The 22299-nt window shown below is 50.8% G+C and overlaps 1 protein-coding gene across 9 annotated transcripts in view; it reads left to right on the top strand.

Moving 5' to 3' along the window:
- Nucleotides 1–22299, top strand: part of SNX29 (sorting nexin 29) — a 590085-nt gene that overhangs the window by 293965 nt on the left and 273821 nt on the right. The window lies entirely within an intron of this gene.

Raw genomic sequence — 22299 nt, 5'->3', positions numbered from 1 at the left:
AGGTTCTATTGCAAGGAGGAGGAATACATGCTGGGCAGTAAATAACAGACGTGCATTGCAAGGAGATTCTTATGGAAGCTTGGAGCCTGTGTGTGTGTGTGTGTGTGTGTGTGTGGGTTGGTTGGTGCTGTCAAGCATTGGATGAGACACAGGGCTATGGGGTGACCTTCAAGCTGTTTTTTGATGTAGTAAGCCTATTGCCACCATAGTAGCTCAGACGTGCCTGTGCCGGTTGAACAACATTCCCCCAAGGGCGCCGTCCTTGGCACATGCCGTGTTGTCTTTGACTGTGGTCAGCTCCTTCCAGGCCTCCATGCTTTCAGGTGAGAGAAGCTCGTACCTCCCTTTGCAGCCGAGAAAATGGACAGCCAGCCTGGCTCAGCATGTTCCCCATCTAAAACACCCCCCTTCAGGTGGAGACCCTGAGGGAAAGTGAAGAACAGTGTGTCCTGTCCGCACCCCCCCCCCCCCACCTGCTCAGTCCGTCCAGCACAGGGCGTGGGGGACAACGTGAGAGCTTCTCCAGCCACATCCCTCCCGCCACTCCCCACCCCACCCCATCCCCTACCCCATCTCCATCTCTTCCCTGGATGGTTTCTTTCTTAACAGGCTGAAACCAGTGAATGTTTGTGTGTTAACACCCCTGGCAGAGCAGCAAGTTGTTTTTAAAGACCTGTTTTATTGTTGATTTCTGGCTGAAATTACAGAGCAACGTATGTGTATATTAGTCTGTCGATACTGAAATCACATGCAGTTTGTTCCCCGGAACAAACTGCTCAAAGAGAGGGGACGCCGGCAGGGTTGCCCGACTCTTCCAGACTCGTTTTCCCCGAGCCGTGGTTTGGGAGTCATGGCTGCGTGGAGGGAAGTTGCCCACTTTGGGGATCAGGCAGACCTAGCTTTGAACTTGACCAGTGGGTGGTTTTGCCAGGTGCTTCGGCCTTCTGGGTCTGAGTTTCCCCCTCTCCAACGTGAGGGCGAATGCTGCCTGTGCCTGGTGGAGAGGACTTGGTGAGACAGCTCGTGTGAACGGCACATTTCCACACAGTCACCTCCTCTCACTGGCCCCTGCTTTAGGAGTGTTCTCTCTGACGTGTGGAGCCTCCCAGGGAGACCATCCCGGGAAGTAATTTCCGAGTGTGGCTGACGTCCCGGAATCCTAACTCCGGAGCATGGGACCCGGAGACCTCCTGATCTGACCTACTCACTCACATAGAAATGTTGTTGATGTTAGTTTTTCATTTCACAAATACTTAACCAGGCACTGATGTGTGCACATGTGCCCGTGAGCACACAAAACAGACTTGGGCCTGCCTTTGCAGAGCTTATATTTTAGCAAAGGGAAGAGACTATAAACGAGTCATCAGCACATAATTTAGTCTAGGTGTACTAGCTATCTATTTCTGTGTGACAAATCACTCCAAAACGGAGTGGGTTAAAACAACACTTTATTCATTGTTGATTTGTGGCTAAATTTCCCATCCAACATATGTATGTACCAGTCTGTCAATACCTGATCACTTGCCGGTTCCCTGCTGGCCCTTGGGTCCTCACTGGCTGTTGGCCACAGACAGCCCTCAGTTCATGGGGCCTCTCCTTTGGACAGCTGACACAGGGCAGCCGGCTTCATCAGAGGGAGCCAGGGAGAAGAAGCAGAGAGGGTGAGAGCAAGGGGAAGTCAGGCTTTCATAACCTCATCACGGCAGTGGCGTCTCAATGCTTTTGCCATATTTTATTTCTTTAGAAGCTTGTCACTGGGTCCAGCCCACACTCAAAGGGAAGGGATTACATGCAGGTGTGAGGTGAATAAAACCAGTGCTGGGAAGAGCCTCCATAGACAGGGTGGCCAGGGAACGCCACTCTGCAGAGGTGACGTTTGAGCTGAGTTCTGACCAATGAGAGGGAAGAGCAAGGAAGAGTGGTCCAAGTAGAAAGAACAGCAGATGGAGACTCTAAAACAGGGCAGGGCTCATCGGAGGAACTAGGAGACCATCATTTCTAGGCTTAGTGAGTAAAAAAAGTGAAATTAGGCTGGAAAAGTTGGCAAGCACCAGCCTTTGCTTAGATCCTGTGGTGACGGGGAGCTCACCACCTTACAGAGCAGCCTATTGTGTTGAGGGTTAAATGTCCATTCTCGGGAGTTTTGCTTTTACGTTGAACTGGAACTAGTCATCTTGTGCTGGCTACAGAGACCTGTAGCCAGTGCAAGTTCTCTGTACTTGATGTCATGAAACTTAGCGAACACAGTGGCCTCCTGGGTGCAATGTGATAGGCTGGGCTTCATGGGATTTGTACTAAGGTGAGTGATCTGTAAGAGACACATGGCCTGCTGGGAGTCGAAGGCAGACTGATCATGTCCAGTTGGGTAGAGGTTTCTGGAGGAGAGAGTGCTGAAGGTGTCTGGCACTTGGGGGTGCTGGAGAGGGACCCTGCCTGGTGAAAGGAGCAGAACCTGTGAGCTCAGAGAAGCAGTGCGCTGGCCGTGTTACAGAGGGCGACGGGGCCAGAAGGTGGTTTAGGCCTGTGCAGGTCCAGGTGGGCGACCTGGATTGGGGGGAGATTTCTGAGAGACGGGGAATGGCTCAGAGATGATGTCGTATTTGGAAATTGGTGCTTACTCTGCTGCAAAGGCCCCAGAGCATTTGTTGGCTTCAGAACCAGCCTTTGATAGCGCAATGTGCGCTTGGGGAAGTCAGGGGCCGGGTGCCTGCGGTCCAGGCGTCCTCTCTTGTACATTCTTCTCCTTTCTTCCTCACTCTCTTTGTTGCACACTTGCTACATTCTAGACGGTGTCCCTGGAACTTTATGTGCACGGTTTGTTTAACTGATTTCTTCACACCCCCTGGGGAGATGTGGGCATTATCGCCCTGTTTTAGTGTGGGACCTGAGGTCCAGAATCTCAGTCAGCCCCATCCCACAGTGGGAATAATGGGGGCCTCCACCCTGAGGCCCCCCTGCCTCCAAGCCTGTCCCCTTTCTGCTGGCCACATGCTTTCTCGTCTTTTTCTTTTCAAACATCTTGGGTCAGAAATCATCACTGGTATCCATCAAAAATCCCCAAAAGAAGTTGCTGGAAATCCATCAAGCAGGTATGGAGAGGGCTTTTTTGTTTTTTTTTTTGAGGAAGATTAGCCCTGAGCTAACATCTGCTGCCAATCCTCCTCTTTTTGCTGAGGAAGACTGGCCCTGAGCTAACATCTGTGCCCATCTTCCTCCACCTTATACGTGGGACTCCTACCACAGCATGGTGTGCCAAGCGGCGTGATGTCCACACCCGGGATCCGAACGGGCGAACCCCGGGCCGCCGAGAAGCGAAACATGCGAACTCAACTGCTGCGCCACTGGGCCAGCCCCGAGAGGGCTTTGTTTTTATGTGGGAGAACTTCCTGCAGGCAGATAGGAATGAGCGCGGGTATTTCTCTCACTTCTCCCTGATGGTCGCCCCCTCTGGCTGTCTGCAGTGACCGAGCAATCCCTTCCTTGGTGATTTTTGAGCATGGACTATGTGCCAAGCACTAGTTTTTGTCCCACAGATACAGCAGTGGACAAAGCCACAGGCTCTGCCTAAAATGCCTCAACTCTGGCCTAGTGGGAGACACTGATGCACAGAGTTAAAGTTGTGTGCTAAATGCTGCGATCCAGGAAGGGCGAATGAGGCCACCGTCTGCATTCCTGCTGGCGATTTGATGATCTCAGCCCAGCCGACAGTTTGTGAGCAGGACCCAGGAGTCCCGGGGCCGTCGGCAGGGCCAGTGGGAGCTTGATCAGCAGGAGAGGCCCTGCCAACCATTGGAGAATCATCACCAGGCCTGTGACTGTGGCCGGTGGCTCGTGGTTCCCAGTCCCACCAGACCCTCTTCCATCACCTTACCCCTCTTTCCTTGAGCAGAGGAGAGTCCCTGCGCCAGGTGTCTGTCTTAATCCACTTGGGCTATGATAACACAGTACCACAGGCTGGGTGGCTTATAAACAACAGACATTTGTTTCTCACAGTTCTGGGAGGCTTGGAAGTCCAAGATCACGGTGCCGGCAGACCCAGTTCTTGGTGAGGGCCCACTTCCTGCATGGCAGGTGGCCGTCTTCTCCTTGTGTCCTCACATGGCGGAGAGAGAGATCAAGCTTTCTCGTCTCTTCTTGGTAAGGGCACTGCTATGGTCTGAAAATTCACGTGTTGAAAACCTAATGACCAAGATGGTGGTATTGGAAGGTGGGGACTAAGGGAGGTGGTCAGGTCATGAGGGTAGAGCCCTCTGGAGTGAGATTAATGCTCTTAGGAAAGAGGCCCTAGGGAGCTCCCTGGCTCCTTCCACCATGTGAGGACACAGGGAGAGGTCGGCCATCTGCAAACCAAATGGGGGCCTTCAGCCAACCACGCCTGCGTCCTGAACCGTGAGAAATGAACTTGTGTTGTGAGTAAGCCACCCAGTCTACGGCACAGGCACACCTCAGAGAGACTGTGGATGTGGTTCCAGACCACTGCAATAAAGTGAATATCGCAAGAAAGCCAGTCACACACGTTTGGTTTCCCAGTACATAGAAAAGTTACGTTCACGCTATACTATAGTCTATGAAGTGTGCCACAGCATTATGTCTAAAAAAACAATGTATGTACCTTGATTACAAAATACTTTCTTGCTAAAAGTGCTAACCATCGTCTGAGCCTTTAGCATGTTGTAATCTTTTTGCTGGTGGAGGGTCTTATAAGAAATGCAATATTAGAGCCAGCCCGATGGTCTAGTCGTTAAAGTTTGGCACTCTCACCACTTCGGTGGCCCAGGTTTGGTTCCTGGGCGTGGAGCCACACCACTCATCTGTCAGTAGCCGTGTTGTGGCAGCGGCTCACATAGAAGGACTAGGAAAATTTACAACTAGAATATACGACTGTTTTGGGGCTTTGGGGGGTGGAAGAGGAAGATTGGCAATAGGTATTAGCTCAGGGCAAATCTTTCCCTGCAAAAAATAAATAAGTAAATAAATCACTATTTAAAAAAAAATAAAGCACAGCACAATACAGTGAGGTTTGCCTGTATTTTGTTGTTGCAGCCGGAATGGACCAAGGCAGGTACTACTCCCACTCATGAGGACTTCGCCCTCATGACCTGATCCCCTCCCAAAGGCCCCGTCTCCTATACGATCACATTGGGGCTTAGGCTTCAGCATGTGAATTTTGGTCAGGGGACACAAACGTTCACTCCATTGCACTAGCTCACACTACAGGCAGAGGTTGTGGGAACGTAGATCATTCACTGTGGAAATAAGTCCTGGAGTTCTAGTGTGGTTGGATGTTTGTTTTTTGCCAGTAAAAAAATGCTCATAGGTCATTTCTGTTCCTCTCTCCCCACGTGCTATATATGTTTACTCAGTGCTTGTTGTGAGTCAGGCCCTGTTCCGGGCACTGGGGGCACAGCAGTGGACACACAGACAAAGTCACTGCCCTCCTGCTGCTGACCTCTTGGGGGGTGGTGAGGATGAATAAGTGGTGGTCGCATGGTAGTAAGGGCTGTGCAAAACTCAGAGCAAGGGCAGCGGGAGAACTGGTTTATACAGAGAGGACTTGGAAGGCCATGCTGATAGATGATCTTAGAAATACAAGGCCAGAGGTTGGGGGAGAGGACGAGCCAGGTGGTTGGTTATCTGGGAGAGGAAAGTCCTATGTAAAGGGAACAGCAAGTGCAAAGGCCCTGTATTTAAAGAACAGAAATTGGGGCAGTAGGGCTGCAAAAGATGGCAGGGGCGGTGGCGGGAGACAAGGTCAGAGAGGGCCTGCTTGGGTCGGGCCTCCTGGGCCGTCGTAGGGGCTAAGCTTTGACACTGAGTGATGTGGGGAGCCGCTGGCGGATTTTGAGCAGTGACAGAGCCAGTGTGCTGGCTATTCTGTTGAAAGCAGGTGCACGGCGGGGAGGATGCAGGCCGTGGGGCCTCTTGGGGGCTCGGGCAGGAGTCTAGGTGAGACAGCATGGTGGCTTGGGCCACGTGCTGACAGCAGAAGCTGCGAGGAGCTGGCTGGATTCTGGATTTGCTTTAAAAGGAAAGCTGTCAGAGTTTGCTCTGGATTGCATGTGTGGCTAAGAGTCCAGGACAATTCCAGAGTTTCTGGCCTGAGCAAAGGGAAGGCAGTGATTTGTCATTTGATGTGGTGGGGAAGGCTCCAATGGGAGCAGGTTTGTGGGAGAAAATCGAATTTGGTTTCCAGGCCATTTGCTTTGAAGTTTGAGATGCCTGTTAAACATCTAGGTGGAGCTGTTGAGTCAGCCACTGAATTCCTGAGTCTGGGGGTCCCAGGGGAGATATAAATTTACTGGTCATTAGTGTTCAGGTGGTATTTAAAACCACGGGACTGGCTGAGGTCATCGAAAGGGTTTCACAATCTCCCTCTGAAGAAGACGGCTTGCAGACATCTCCTAACCCATGTGCCCAGATGTTTCGCGGAGAAGTGAAGGGCTGTCTCCTGTGACCTGAGTGGGTGGTCGGCCTGTCAACCCGAGCACAACCGCCCCCCGGAGAAACCCTGGGATCCAGTCCTTGCTGATCGGCTGCCATCTTCAGCATCTTCCCTCAGCACCCAGGTCCTAGGAATAACAGCCCCAAGGAAGCAAACACATTTTGCCACCAAACTGGGGCAAAGTGGAAGTTCTGGGGCTGAGTGCCTGGTGACGACCCCGTCCGTGGCCGTCCCTCGGCCGCTTCAACTGGAATGTGCTGCATCTTGAGCCAGCGCCGTGTCTTCTCTGCAGCTACTTCTCGAGGAGCCTGTGAGGCATCTGCAGTTGGAGAATATTCAGTGTGTCGTGGAATGGTGTGTGATGAATTTTTCTTCTCGGCATAAGTAGATTTCTGCCTAAACGTCTCGTCGGTGGTTTCCAGGGCTGAGCCATTGTGAAGGTGGGAGGTCGATCAATTGTTTAGGCCAGACATTGCTCTTTTAACTTGCTGAAGGCAAGGCTTCTGTTTTCTTTGAAAGGGAAACTTGGAGTGCTATCCACTTCCTTAACCAGTGTGGCGGTGACACGTGAGACCCCAGGTTAGAGGGAGAGAGGAGACGTGCCCTGTTCACAACGTTGCTTGTAAATAAGGAAGCTCCTCGGGGCTGGGCCAGCACAGGAGCCCTGCTCCCTTGGCTGCCTTCCCTCGGTGATCCATCCCCAGTGACAGTGAAACTCATCTGCTCTAATTGTACTCACTGTGTATCAGGTGGCATGCAGTGGGCCCCACAGGTATATCACATTCTCTTAACTGCCGTGGGAAATCTGTATCATTGATGTTCCATTTTACAGATGAGAAACATGAGGCTCAGAGAGGTGATGTAATTTGTACCAGGTCACACAGAGCATTCACACCAGGTCTGCCTGAACCCCCAGCCTATACCATTCCACCTCGGGCAAGTCAGCAATGGCTGGGTGTCTTGTTGAGGGACTTCATCCAAACGTCTTGATTTATGGGATGGCAGGGGCCTGGGAGATGAGACTACATCTAATTCTTCTCCGCAGCCCACTCCCCCTCTTCTTACACGTGGGAGGTCCACACGGAATACCTGTTCAACAAAAGAGGTTGAAAGAAATCGGTTTAACAATGTATGACCCAAGCCCACACAGCATTTCCCAGGGGCTTCAGGATGCTGTCCTACAGCTCAGAGAGTCCCCTTAAATAAGGGCATGCTGCGTGGAAGGGGGGTTGAGCTTGTTAGCTCTGATCCTCGTGGACTGGTCCTAGGACTCCATACAGACAACTTCTAGCTCAGTGAAAGGAGGAACATACCATCGTAGCTCTGTAAAGATGAGTGGTAGTGAAGTCTTGTGATTGGAGGTGTTCAAGCAGCGACTAGACAGTTACTTGGTGGCTCTGTTCGTCAGGACTGTCTAAGCCAAATGACAGAAGACCCAACTCAAACTGGGTTTTAATGAAAAATGCAGTCTCTTGGTTCACATACACCTTGGGAGTCCACCCAAGGGTTCGTCTCACCTCGGGCCAGGCAGCATGCAGGGGTCAAGTGATATAAGGTAGCTGCTCTCTTTTCCTGTTGCTCGTCTCTGCTTTCTTCTGTGTGGTCTTTGTTCTCAGGCAGGCTCTCTCTTTGTGATGGTTTCCAGCAGCTCCGGGCATACATCCGATAAGCTTAGCAGTTCTGATGATGAGAGGGTTTCTTTTCCATTAGCTCCTACAAGATTCTTGGAACTGAGTCTCATTGGTTTCGCTTGAGTCTCCTGCTGTACCTGAGCCAATCACTCTGGCCAAGGTGATGACATATGGTGATTGGTAGGGCCAGGCACATGCCCACCAGGCCATGGGGGTGTGGTCACACCCCCCAAAACACTTGAGCTAAGAGTGGAAGAGGGGTGTTTCCCCAAGAAAAAGCAGGGTTCCGTTAGCTAAAGAAGAGGGAAAGAGAGAAACAAGACCTATTCAACATGAGGGTCTCTAGTACAGGGTCTCGGAGCATCAGATGGGGAATTGGAGAAGATCGCTTTTTTTTAAGTTTTGCTAATTTAAATATAATGAACAGCTCAAATTCTTACCCAAAAGTGTTTGCCGCTGCTTTTGCTTCTTTCGTCTTGGTCTCCTTCTTCTTTCCTGGGGTAACTAACTAGAATCTAGTAGCTTCATGGAAACCTGGTTAATTTCCAGATGCAGAATCAGGACTCTGCAGAGGAAGCAGAATTTCAGTTGAAGCCCAATCTTTTGTTTGAAGTTCCATTCTCTGTAACTGGGCACGAATACCCTGTCCCTCGGTCAATAAGCGTCTCTAACCTTGGGCACTGGAATATGAGCTCAGGGGAAGCAGAGGTTTTTGTCTGTTCACTCCTGTATCCCCAGTGTCTAGAGAGTGTTGGCACAGAGCAGATGCTCAGTAAATACTTACCTGTTGGGTAGATGGCTGGACAGATGGCTGGCTGGATGGACAGATGGACGGATGGATGGCTGGCTGGATGGAGGACAGATGGATGGATGGATGGAGGACAGAGGGGATGGACAGATGGATGGCTGGCTGGCTGAAGGAGGTGGAGTAGGAAGAGCATGGTTTTGAGCTGGACAGACCTGGGTGTGAATCTGGAGTTCTGGAGAAGTTGATCTTTGATTCACCTGGTACAGAGTGACCACTGAGGGACATTGTGCAGTTATTATCAGTCACTTGCTTCTGGTGGCCAGGTAGGCAAGAGGCTAGGACCCTCAGAACAGTTGGGAGGGCCCAGAAGGAATTGTCTCCCCCCACCCCAGCCCAGGATCTACTTAGATCACCCTGACCATGAGGTGCCTTGGACACAGAAGCATCTGTGTGGGCTCTTAAAGGCTGGGGATCATCCAGTAGAGACTGTTCCTCAGTCTCCTGTTTTGTAGCCATTGATGTGGAGTATTCTTTACCTCCATCAAAGGAACCTGTAACCTCTGCCATCTCTGTCAGCATCTTTCCTTTGTTTATGTCACCATCACATGATGAGAGCTCAGCTCATAGTCTGCTTAAGCCTCTATTTCCTTACCTATAAAATGGGAATAATACCTTAAGGAGATGTGAATATTACAGTGCAGGAGTGTTGGTAAAGGACCTGGGACAGTGTGTGGCACATAGAATGCATCCCTCCTATGGTTACTGTTATCGTTGGAGCCCAATGAGAGATCTGTATTGTGTTTGGGCCCCTTGCAGAGTGGGAAATACATTAGAAAGCACTTGCTGGGCCCATGTAGTAGACAGAACACAACCCTTGGGATGGGTGGACCTGGATTCAACTTGTGGCTTTACCACTTGTTAGTTGTATGACCTTGAACAAATGATTTAACTTGTCTGAGTCCTGTTTCCTTTTTGGTGAAAGGGGGAACATGATACCTGCTTCCATCTGCTGTTGTCAGGCAGCTTTACACAAACTTCTTTGGCCCCTGTGCCATTCTGCACACTTTCATGTCCGCTGTTGGAGACTCGGGAGACACAGAGTCGTCAAGCTGAAGGGTTGTGTTAGTCAGGAGAGGCTTGGTTCTGCTGCAGTGACAAACAGCCCCCAGTCTCAGTGGCTTGACAGAATAACAGTTCCCCCTTTCCCTTTTATACTGTGTGTCTAGCGTGGGCTGTCCAGGGCCAAGGGTGGGAGCGTCCTGCTCCATGTAGTCCCTCAGAATCTGGGCCGACAGAGGCTCCCTCATCTGGCCGCCACCATCAGGAGAACATGGCTTTCTCACCTAGTGTTGGGGGGAGGGGCAGCTTCAGGGTCACACAGCAGCAACCCTATGCTGAGACTCAGAAGCGACCTGTGTCTCTTCTTCCTGTTGGCCAGAATAGTCAAAAGTCTGTGCCCAGGTGTGCAAAGGGGCTGGGAGACACGGGGGAGCAGATGGAATGCTTGGTGAGCACCAGCGTCTCTGCCACAAGGACCCATTTGTTGTCTCAGCATCATTCCCAACTGTGGGCCTGACACCACGGCCAGCCAGGTCACTTCCAGGCCAATGCTCTCTGCCAGTAGGGAAAGACCTTTAGGCCTAACTGCCCTGCCCTCCCCCCCCCCCCCCAACTTGATAGATGCTGCTGAAAATGGGAACTCCCTTTAGCCTCCACCAGATGCCGGGAGGTGGGCCTAGTCTTGTTGGGTAACTCATTGCTCAAGTAATAGAAAACAGAGGAAAGTCACGTTTGATGAGCCACTCTGTTGGGGTCAGTCGAGGGCCGGGGGGTGGGGGAACACTGATATTGTTGAGTTTATCTTCACTAAATACGTCAAGAGGGCTTGAGTGACCCAGAGGAAGAGTTGTAGGTTCTCTGGCCTCCGTGGAAGGAAGAAAGGTAACCAGTGTCAGCTGAGTGCCTGCCAAGGGCCGGGGCATGCTCTTGGTCCTTTAACACGTGTGATCTTGGTTTCATCCCACAGCACCCCTTTGAGAGAAGAGCTTACGATCTCCATTTTTCTGGTGAAACAGTGAGGCTTAGAAATGTTCAAAACTATAGATAAAGAACAGCCGTTCCTATTCATGGGATGCAGCTGGCCACGTGTGGTCCCAGATGCAAACCTGGTCTGTCGGCCTTGAACTTTCATGTTTTTCTTTTTTTTTTCAACCATCTCATCTTGTCTCTCCATTGTGAAGGCCATGGGCTTACAGAAATTTTAGAAATGCACACATTGTCGTGTGTTCGTAGACGCTGTAAGAATCTGAATCATGATCACAGTATTTTTATGGAGCCCTAGTTATGTATCAGCTCATTTAATCTTCATAGCAACCATGTGACAGAAGTGCTTCTATAGCTACCATTCTGTAGATGCAGAAACTGAGGCCCAGAGAGGTTGATTGACTTGCCCAAGGTCACCCAGCAAGTCACTGCAGATCAGGATCCCACTTCTGGCCATCTGGCTCCAAGCTCATCCTCCAAACCACTCCCCTACCTGCCCGCTTACACTGAGCAAGGCTTCCGTCTGTACAGGTGTTTGTGTCCACAGTTTCCTGCTTGGCATGGATAAGTGACTGGACTGCACCCTGGGAGAAGCAGGGCGGTGGGCACCTGAAGGCCCGTTCTCAGCTTTCAGAGGTGCCGTTTGGTATGAGAAAGGGACTCTCCCGGGAGAAAAACATTTTTTGATGCTCATAAAATTTAATGTTTTTCATTTACTGTCTTTCTTTTGAAACTTGGGCATAATTTATTGAGCCGTGTTTGAAATATTCAGGAGGTCTCTCTATCGCTTCTGAGGGAACATGATTGAAAATGCACGCTGGCCTCCCCTGATTTCTGGAAGATGTTAGAATATGACAAAGAGCCACATAATTTCAGAATTTACATCTTTATGTGGAATTCTCTGCTTTCCAGCACCTCGCACAATAAATGTAAAAGCAACGCTTCAGGGTGAAATATTTTCTGGAGAAACCTCCCAATTGGGGAGCGAGTATTAGATATGTGGTATTATATAACTTTCTAGGTCTGGCAGCTGGTTCTCAGGAATAATAGTAAGTTGCCCGAGGTGAGCGCCCACTGTGTGCCAGCCTGGGTGCTCTGAAGTCCGCTCCTGTACCATTTGGCTCTCCCACCAGCCCTGCCTGCTCGACATGATGGGTCCCACTTTGCAGCGGAGGAGGCGGGGCAGGTGGGCCCCGGAGCCTCGCAGCGGCTGGGCTGGTTTGGACTTGTTCTCCCGCCTCCTGCTGGCTGACCTCCTCCCACCCGGCGAACTTGAGCTTAGGGCAACTTCTCAGAAGTAGGCCTGCTACCCCCAGGCCTCTCCCTGCTCCCAGGACCTCAGTGTGTTCCTGCTGTGCCTCGAGCCACACTCTATGGGAGCTGTTGCGTCTGAATCCCCTGGAGACAGGGAGCTCCCTGACGGTCACCACTGATGCCCAGCAGCCAGGACAGTGCCAGGCACACCGGTGAATGACCAAATGAGTGAATGAAGAAGTAGTTCCAGAAGTGTGCAGGGGGCACATCTGGCCACAGATGGGAGGAGCTTTATCAAATAATGACCCCAGAGCCAAGAGACTGTACCGCGTGATGGTTATGAGCACGGCTCTGAGTTCAGACCCCAAATCTCTGCTAATGAGTCTTGACGAGGACTAAGCCTCTGTGAGCCTCCATTTCCTCATCTGGTGGATGGGGTGGATAGCCAGGATGTAGACACCGTGAGGGCCGGGATTTTTCTCTCTTTTGCTGCTGTATCCGTGGTGCTGAAAACAGGGCTTGGTAGTTGGGAGATGCACAAGAGAAATTTGGTGGATGAATGAATCTGACAATTTTCCAATATCGAAGATGAATTTCTGAAGAAGGGACTCTGCCACAGCTGGGCCTCGTAAGGTTGCCTAGGATGAGCTAATGTAGGGATGGTGCTTAGAACTGGGTTGGGCACTTGTGCCCAGTGAATGTTGGCTCCTGATGATGATGGCCTCCCCTCCCCTCCCCCCACATCCCCCCTCCTCGCCTGCCTGTCCAGCAGACTGGAGAAGGAGTTTCAGGCTGGGGAGGCAGATGAAGCCAAGGCTGAGCTGCCTTCCAACTCTGGGATCCTTGGAAATCGATAGTCATCCCCCGTGAGCAAGCCTGTCACAGCAGCGCTTTTGAAAGGAGAGGCCAGCAGAGCCTTTCACGATAACTCTTGAACCGTTCTCACAAGCCCAGTGGAGCACAGCTTATTGTACTTGTAATGGGTTGTAATTACACCCATTGTATGATGCCAGGTAAACTGCGTTATCTGCTGGGTTAACAGAAAGGAGCCTTTGCCCTCTCCTCCATCGCCCCTCCTCCATAATTGATGCAGCAGAAATAAACCCTGCAAGTGTCTGGTTTGTCAGTGCCTTTGGCAGCCATCCAAGTGACAGGTGGAGTTGGGAGAGATCCTGTGCTCCATGCCAGACTGTGCAGGAGACAGCACTGTCGTGCCTCCTCCTGTGGGAGCTTTGTGTAGCAAAAAGAGCCTGGATCTGAGCCTCAACTATTGCCATTGTCTCTGTGTGACCAGGGGCAAGTGTTCTAGCCCCTGTGGACCTCAGTTTCCTCTCCTGTGAAATGGGAGCAACATTAGCACCTAGCATAGTGTCTAAGGCCGCTGTGTGCAGTTGTGCAGGTGGTACACTGCACTAAGGCATGTGGCTCTGGGGACCAGTGGGAGCTGTATCCAGTCTGTGCCCCACTCACTGAGCCTAGGCCCCATGGGGCTGTGGCCACCTAGAAGGCAAACCTTTTCCTTATTTGTACAAAAGAGCCTTTATCTGGCCCTGAAAGTGCTTGACATGTACTAAGTGCTCACAAAACAGTAACTGCCGTTTCTACGACTGAGGAATCATTTACGGAGAAGACGGATGAAGGGATCAAAGGAGCCAGGGAGGGAGGTGAACTGAGCTTTGAGTTAAGCTGTAGGGGTAGATAGGATTTTAGGAGGTGGGCCCGGGAGGGAGGTGGAGGTGCTGGATGCAATCTCACTTGGTCAGCGTCTGTCTTTCCCCTGAAACATCCCTCCCTCTGCTTCCAGCCTCGCCCCTCCTCCCCTGCTTATAGGCCATGCCAGGAAATAGGCGGGCGGCCGTTGAAGAGGTTTTCACCCTTTGGACTGTGGAGAGACCCTAATGGAGACCGAATAGTCGAATGTAGCTCCCTGTGTCCGTTACACTGTCCCGCGGAGCTCCGTCTCCCAAGGCCGATCCTGGCCGTGCTCGACCCTCCAGGACCCTCACCTGCATATCATTTTGAAACAAATTGCGGACGTCCTATCACTTTACTCGTCAGTATCAGTGACAAGTTTTAAGCAGAGGAGGGTCGTGATCTGGATTGGGTCTCAGGGGGCCACTTGAGCATCTTGGGGGTGGAGGGAGGACAACAGGGCCAGCAGGATGGCAGCAGGGGAGGCTGTCGTGTTTGTCTAGGTGGGGGACGCGGGCGCCATGGACCAAGAGCTTGGGCCGGGATGGAGGCGGGGGGACAGATTGGAGAGAGATTAAGGCTGTAGGTTCTGTGGGACCAGCGGCACTGACTGTTTTTATTGGTGCCTGTTTCGTGGCACACTAATGGCTGACACCTACGGAGTACTTTGTGCATGCCCAGCCCTAAGCTAAGGACCCCTTTACATGTTAACTTACTTAGATCTCACAAGCGCCCTGTGAGACTTACGTTACTATCAACCTCACTTTATGAGTGAAAGGCTAAGGCCCAGATTGGTGAAAGCAACTTGCCCAAAGTCACCGCTAGGAAGGGGAGACAGTGCGTTTTAGTCCCAGGCCACCTGGCTCCGGAGTTGGCGCCTTAGACGCCGTGCCTTGTGGCCCCCCTGGCGGTGCTCCGTCAGGACAGGTGACAGTTGATGGAACCTGTTTAAAAACCCTCGCGGCTGCGTGATGTCTCTTGTGTTAGTCTTCCGTGACTGCATCTTTCAGGGGAGGGCTGAACGCGGGGTTTTGTTTTTGCCTTTTGCTCCTGTCGTTGCTCATTTGTCTCAAACGGCTGCCCGGAAGGTGTCGGCTGCTGTTTCATTATTGCGATCTCCGCGGACTCTGCCTTTGCTCTTTAAGGGCCATTAGCGGAAGGCAGGAAGGAAGAGGTGTCGTCTGGGCTGTTAGCAGCTGCTGCTCTGCGCAGCCTTTCTCCACGACTTGCCGTGTGTGTTCTCTGAAAGGTCACACGTCAGGAGCCGTGAGGACCAACGATAGGGACTGGGACCCAGCAGCTCTGGGACAGAGCTGTTGTGTCTGTTTCCCAGAGGCATCTCGTTATTAATTGAGCTGTTGTTAGTCCTGCGTCTGCCTTCCCCCTATTAAACCGTAATCCCAGACAAATGTTTTTCAGCATCTCTTCTCTCGAGCTCGGTGTTCTGAGCACAGAGAGGCTGTTACGGGGGAGATTAAGGGCGTCTCTTTCAAATGTGAGCTTATCACCAGGGCTCCCTTACAAGCCTCTACTTATCTCAGCGTCTCTGCAGGCAGAGCCCTCCCGGCACTGTCTCAGGGTCACTGGAGGATGGATGTCTCACAGGCTTCCAATGAGCATGTCACTTGGTGGCTTTACAAAGTGATGCCGAGGAGGACCAATCCCCAGATACCAGAGCTCCTGCCTCATCAGGGCGGGCCGGGACGACTGCTGGGCCCAGCCCCCTGCACAGCAGAGTCAAAGCCAAAGGTGGACTGTAAGGAAGGAAGGAATGGGAGAAACTCGGGTGACGGGGGATGTGGGCCGTGAGCTCTGGGGTCAGACGACCCCTTCTTGCAGACTGCTGACTGGACCATTGCTGTACCTTTCTGAGCCTTGGTTTCCTCATCTGTCACATGGGCTAAAGCTCTTGCTCCTGGGCTGTGATGTATGCTGATGTGTAAAGCACCCAGGATATTCCCGACCCCAGCCATCGCTTGAAGATTGTTCACTGTGGCAGGCACTGAGTGCTTCCCCAACTCTATTATTTCTTAGCTCCCCTTGACAAACCTGTGCAATAGAGGACAGTATCCTCATTTTACAAAGAAGATGCCAGGATCAGAGATGTGAAGTTAATTACTCAAAGTCACACAGCAGGGAGCAGACTGGGCCTGGGTTTGACCTCCATGCCCCTCGTTTTTCTATCCCCATCTGAGGTGTCCCCACAGAGAGGGCTCCAGATGCTGAACCTCCTGAAGTGACACATCACAGTCCCCAGAATGGCGTCGTGTTGGAATTGTCCTTTGGAAGCTCATTTGCAAAATGCCCTCACAGGAAGCAAAAACCCCTTTGAAGGAGGCCCATCCTGGCTGCTGGCAAGCTCCTGGAATCGTTACTGGGTTCTCTCTGGACCCTGGATCTGCAGTCGGGTCTGCCTTCGCTGAGGTTCTTGCTTAGTCTGTGTGTGTCTCCCCTTACTGCCAGGGCTCCCTCCAGAGAGAAGTTTGCACGTGTCTGTGGCAAGCCAGCCTGGGCCTCAGGTGGCTCAGAGCACAGTGCGAGCAGCCAGAGATGTGCCTTTTCCGGGTGTGTGTGTCTGTGTCTGTGTGTCGGAGTGTTGGTGCTCCTTGCCTTGGGCGATGCTCTCGGCCCTTGGTCCCAGATTCCTCACCTTCCAGGTCCGCTGCCCTTCCACTAGTATCTCGAGACAGCAGCTCAGTATCCCGCTGATGGCGTGTACTGAGAGGGAGGGTAGAGAGTCCAAAACATGGACTCAGACATTTGAATCCCAGTTCTGCTGCTTGCTTCCTGTGTGGCCTCGGGTGACGTGCTTACCCTTTCTGTGCCTCAGTTTCCTCAGCTATAAAATTATGGACAGTATGGCACTCACCTCCCAGGGGAGCTGTAGGGTTCCTGCGAGGTGCTTCATTGAGAGAACTGAGAGCAGCCCTGGTGCAGAGCGAGCGCTCTGTGAGCCTGACCTCCCCCGCCCCCGTCACCATCCCTCCTCACGTGGGAGAGAACCTCAGTTCACAGAATGCTTCCCCATTTCTCTCCTCCTTTGAGAGTCTCATGGCCCCCAGTGGAGGAGCAGATTGGATTTAAAAGCAGGAGACCTGGGTCTCCAGTCCTGGTCCTGTTAGGGAATAAGCTGTGTGGCCTCAGACAGGTCATTTAGCCTCTCTGAGCCTAGGCTTCTTCCACCCCCAAATGGACACACTGTTTCTCTTCCTGGATTATTTATCCTTCACCGGAAGAGTCACGTGATGGAAAGAACACACACTTTGGAGCCGTAATAACTGGGGTTCAAATCTCAGCTGTCACTCATGAGTTTGTGACCTGGGACTGTTTGTCACTCAGTCCCTGAGCCTCACCTTCCTCCTCTGGGAAATGAGGGCCATCAGGAGACTGTGCAAATGGCCCGATGTGCCAGCATCAGAGAGAGTGAGGGCAACTGTAGCTTTTCAAGGACTTCATGACCTGTGTCCTGGGCTGGGCCTGGACCCCGTTATTCCAGTTAATATTCCTAATTGGCGTGGTCTGCAAACCTGCAATGTCGCTCTACAAGGAAACATGTTTATGCATCTGAAAGAATGACAGCTCAACCAATAGGGTTGGTTCCATCTTATTTTCCTTTTTAACTTTTGTAACAAATTTTGTCCCAGAATTGTCTTATTTTGGCTTTCTTTTTTCATCGTTATTATTCATCTAATAATTTTTTTAGTTTTCTATGCTGCTTTATCTATAGCAAATGCATTGTAGATAGATGCTTCTCAAACTTACTGCTGTAAAGAACCACTTTTTTTTTTTTTTTTTAGAGATTTTATTTTTTCCTTTTTCTCCCCAAAGCCCCCTGGTACATAGTTGTATATTCTTCATTGTGGGTCCTTCTAGTTGTGGCACGTGGGATGTTGCCTCAATGTGGTTTGATGAGCAGTGCCATGTCCGCGCCCAGGATTCGAACCAACGAAATGCTGGGCCGCCTGCAGTGGAGCACGCGAACTTAACCACTTGGCCACAGGGCTAGGCCCAAGAACCACTTTTTTAAAAAGAAAATTTCCAATTCATTGCAGACTGATAGTTTTGTAAAATACAAAGAAAAATTTAGAAAAACGATCGAATTCCTGGATTTCCTAGTAACATGAAATTGCTGAAGACATTTCCAAATGCTGCCTGTCAATTTCCGTGTGCGTCCCAGCCCCTGTACCTGGGCCTGCTTTGGGAGCATCACTGCAGACTAACTGCTATGCTGTTGCCCAGAGTGACGAGCCTGCGCGTGGCAGGCGCCGCCGTCTGTTCTTGGCCACCAGGCTTGACTCGCTTTTTCCTTGGCTTGTGCCTTTGTTCACCCCAGTGAGAACTGGGAGCTTGAGAGCTGGCAAGTGGAGGCGCTTCGTGACATCCCTCTTGTACAAATGCTGCCCTGAAAAATGAGCTTTTCTGCCGCTAGGGGTTAGCCCACCTGCAATTCACACCTAAGGGTGTGAAATGCTCCCCCTTTGTCTCTGCCAGCGCTTCCCAAATCTGACTCATCATCACAGGCCTGGGACCTTTAAAACTACTGCTTTGGACTCTCTTCCCCCATCGAATCAGCATTTCTGGGAGTGAGGCCCAGGAATGTGCATTTCTCAGCAGCCCGCCAAGTGGCTGATGATCAGCTTGCTTTGGGAGCCTGTGATCCCTCCACTCTGCAGGGCGGACTCATCTCCTCAACCCCCGAAGGGCTCAGCTTTCTACAGTACCCCGAGGGGGCGGGCAAAGAGCACAGACAGTGGGGCCCTGCCGCTTCCTGACTCCGACTCCTTAGGCTCATAGCCTGACCTCTCTGAGCCTCAAGGCCCCATCCGTAGGAAGGCATGCCACTCTGTGGGGGGTTGCAGGGGTCACAGGAGCTAATGGGCATAATGCCAGGCAAAGGCCTGGCTCGTGGTTGGTGTTCAAAAGTGTGCTAAGGCAGAAGGGCACTGGTGAGGTCTTTGTGTTTACCCAGGCAGGCGTAGTGTCATCACCGCAGAGGAGGCTCCAGATCCCTCCCCATGGCCAGTGCAAATGGGACCAAAACCAGCTTGTGTGTTTTATAATACCTAGGTAGATTCTCAGGCATCTAAGTGAACATTCTGGGAGAGTTTGGGTATGTGACCAAAAGAGCCTTAGTGGCTGCTAAAATTTGGGGGTGTTGTGGTCTAGTTAATCAGGAAGTGTCTAATTAGGTGGCTGAAGGAGGGCAAAGCATGATTTACTCGAATGTGATTAGATAGAACATTGTGATATGAAAGGAAATGCCAGAGGTGTTTTTCTTTTTTTTAATTTAAAATCCTTTCATGATTTGGCAGGTAATTATGCTAATTCCTGGCATTTTCACAGACTTAAAAGCTTTTTCACAGCCACATTATTTTTGGAGATCATCTTCCCTGATGCTCCAGCTGGAAGGGATTGCTCAGTCTCCTGAAGCTCCAAAGGCATCATTTTCCAAAGCGCGACTCAAATGTCACCTTCTTGATGACGCTTTCCCCCATCCCTAATGCCAGAGATACCCAGTGCATGTCCTCCTCTAGGCCAACACATGGATCGATTGGTTGTGGCTGCCTAGGTATCTTCTTGAGGAAGGAGTGTAGCAATTGACTAGTCCTGTCTGCCAGGGACCAGGCCATGGGAGAAAATAGCAGGACCCCATATGTTTTCCCAGCCCTCTGTGCTTGGGTGTTCAGGTGGGTTCCAGCCATTTGGAGCTGAACTCCTGCTTCAAGCCCCTGAGCAAGTAGAGGGGCAGGATAATTCCCCGGCAGGGATTTGCCAAGTCACAGGTGAGTGGTTTGAAAAGTGTGAGAGATGTTGCCAAATAGCATTGTGACTTAAACTTCCTAAGTCCTTCTACCATCTCCTCTCCAGCCTAAAGGATGAAACCCAAATGGTGGCTGATAGGGATTTACACCTTATTAGCACATGAGTTATGCACTTTCCGAACACAGCTCAGGAACTGCATCTTCTACCAGGTGTTCTCTGTGGATCTGTCAGAGAATCAAGGCTCCTTTCCCAGTCTTCTGGCGCACATTGGGCTATGTTTGAAGCTGCATCAGCTGTGGTCACTGTTCCTCCACCTGGCATTTGCTTTTGGTTTGTCACTGTCATTAGCGTTGTCAAATGGCGTCTCCTCCTCAATTGCCTTCAGATTAATTTTCAAGGAACTACAGCTGCTGAGAGTAGAAAGAAATACAGCAGACTTTTAAAGTGGCCCTGAGCATTGGTGATGCCAGGATACAGTGCATACCTGGCTGTGATGTAGGGCATGGATTGCATAGGAGGCTGCCTGGGATGTGCCACGGCCAATTAGAGAGGTGACTCCTGAGTGTGATCTCTGGGGCGGCCTTCCCTGACACCCCGTCTTCCTTCCAAGTCCTCCTCTCTCCCTGAGCTCTATATAGTTTGTCTGACCTCTAGGATGTGAACCCGTGGCTTTCCTGTCCCCCAGCACTTAGAACAAAGCCTGGCAGATGGTTAGCAACTCTGTCAGTGACATTCCCGCTTTGGGGGACAGAGTCTCTCTCCACAGCTGTCTGAACTACTTGTTATGGCACGTGTGGCCCTTTTCCACCTGGCTTCTGGAGACCTGCCTGTCCTCCTCCTCTTCTTTCATGTCCCTTTTATGTGCTCGCCCATTACATAAAACCCGCTCTCATTCACTGAACGTTTGCCATACCCAGACACAGTGTTGAGCCTGTGAATTGCAGGGGCTCAAAATCTCCACACAGTGGCCCAGGAAGTGAGAATGATTTTTGATCCCCGTTTTGTAGGTGCATGGCCTCAGGCTCACAGAGGTTAAGTGACTTGCACCAGAGCACACTGTCGGTGAGTGATCAGGCCCAGGCCTATCTTGCACCAGAGTCTCAGCCCTTACTGCCTCTCTCAACTGCCTCCCTGCCAACCTCTGGGCCTTTGCACCTGCAGTTCCCTCTGCTGGATGTGCCTTTCTCCTCTTTGTCTAAAGGGTGATTTCCTAGAGCTTGGCATGTTTAAGGAACGTAGAAGACTTGTGACATCAGTGAGACGCCAAGAGGGAGGAGGGGGCAGGAGATGGTGTCAGAAAGAGAGACTGACACCATATCTTGAAGGCAGTTGGAGTTTATCCTTGGGCAATGGGAAGCACTGGAGGTTTTAAACAGCGGGTGACAGTATCAGATGCTGCTTTGGGAAGCTCACTCAGCCTGCTGGGTGGAGAATGGCTCAGAGGGTGCCTATTCCCTATCCTGTCCCCTGCAATTCTCTGTGGCTCTTGAAAATAGGGAATGAATGTTAGATGAGACCTGTGGGTGCCCTCAGAGCCTAATAGAAATTCCAGCAGGCAGGGGTTGTGCAGCCTGCTTTTATTTTTATCATAATGGGAACTCTTTGTGATCTCAGGTTTCTCCTCTGAGGCTCTCTCTGAGTCTTGAATTCAGTTTTAGTTGTACTAGAGTTTGGAAAGAGTTATTCGAGAAACAGTAAGCTCGGTGTGGTTTATGTAAGATGAAAGCTGTTAATATGAATGGCTGTATGTAGGGATCTATAATATAAAAATTTGGAATTTTAGAGCTTAGCTTAGTAACAGTGAACATTGCAGTTTTAATGGCTGCTGGAAATTATTCCATCAAATTTTGTCTCCCCCGTTCCTTCGGTTTTTTTTCCCCCATTCCCTAGTGAAATGAAAGCTTCGTCTGACGTGGTCAAGTCATTCCTCTGGCTGCAAAAGAGAACCAGGGTTTTGACAGCTCACAATAAACACCACTTGAAGCTGGGATGTTTTGATGTTTTATGCATTTATGGAAAATTATTTTAACACTCTGGCTCCCACTGCAAAACAAAATAAAAACATAAACAAAGCAAAAGCCTGTTTTACTTTGGAAATGACAGTGGCATTTATTTAAAGCTCGAATTTTACGGGGCCATTAGCAGGTATTTAGCGGTGATATTAGTCATGGTGTGTTTCCTGCTTGCTGTGTGCTAACTGGATTCTCAGCCCTGTGGAAGGAAGCTCATGGAGGGTTTATGTATTACCATGTGGAGGCCCCGCACAGCCGTTATTAGCCATAATGTGTGTGTTTGTGAAAGGCCAAAAGAAGATCATCTCAAGCTTTATTATACAAAAGGAGTAGGCAACTGGGGAGTATTAATTTTAGGGCTGAACAATGAGAAAGCTGGTGAAGAGGCTCGGTGACTTATTCTCCCTTTGTTAGCTGCATGGTTCACACAGTGTCTTTTGTGCCATTTTCACTTTGCATTTCACACCGGTTTGAAAGAGGTGGGCACCTGAGGGACAGAGGGGGTGCCATCTGAGTGGGAATTCACAGCGCAAATTAATGGAAGCATCAGGATTATTATCAGAAGCCTGTAAATTTCATGTTGATTGCACCGTGGCTCCCTTTAGTTTCAGGTGAAGAATTTTAATTCTTCTGGAGTCTAAGTGGTTATTCTGGCTAATAGAGAATGCTCATTATTAGGAAACTGAGAAGTAAGGAAAAGTAGAAAGAGGGGAC

Source organism: Equus przewalskii, chromosome 12, assembly GCF_037783145.1.
Source record: "Equus przewalskii isolate Varuska chromosome 12, EquPr2, whole genome shotgun sequence".
In the NCBI taxonomy this organism is placed as follows: domain Eukaryota; kingdom Metazoa; phylum Chordata; class Mammalia; order Perissodactyla; family Equidae; genus Equus; species Equus przewalskii.
The sequence above is the reverse complement of the archived record's forward strand: the minus strand, read 5'-3'. Positions and strand labels throughout refer to the sequence as shown.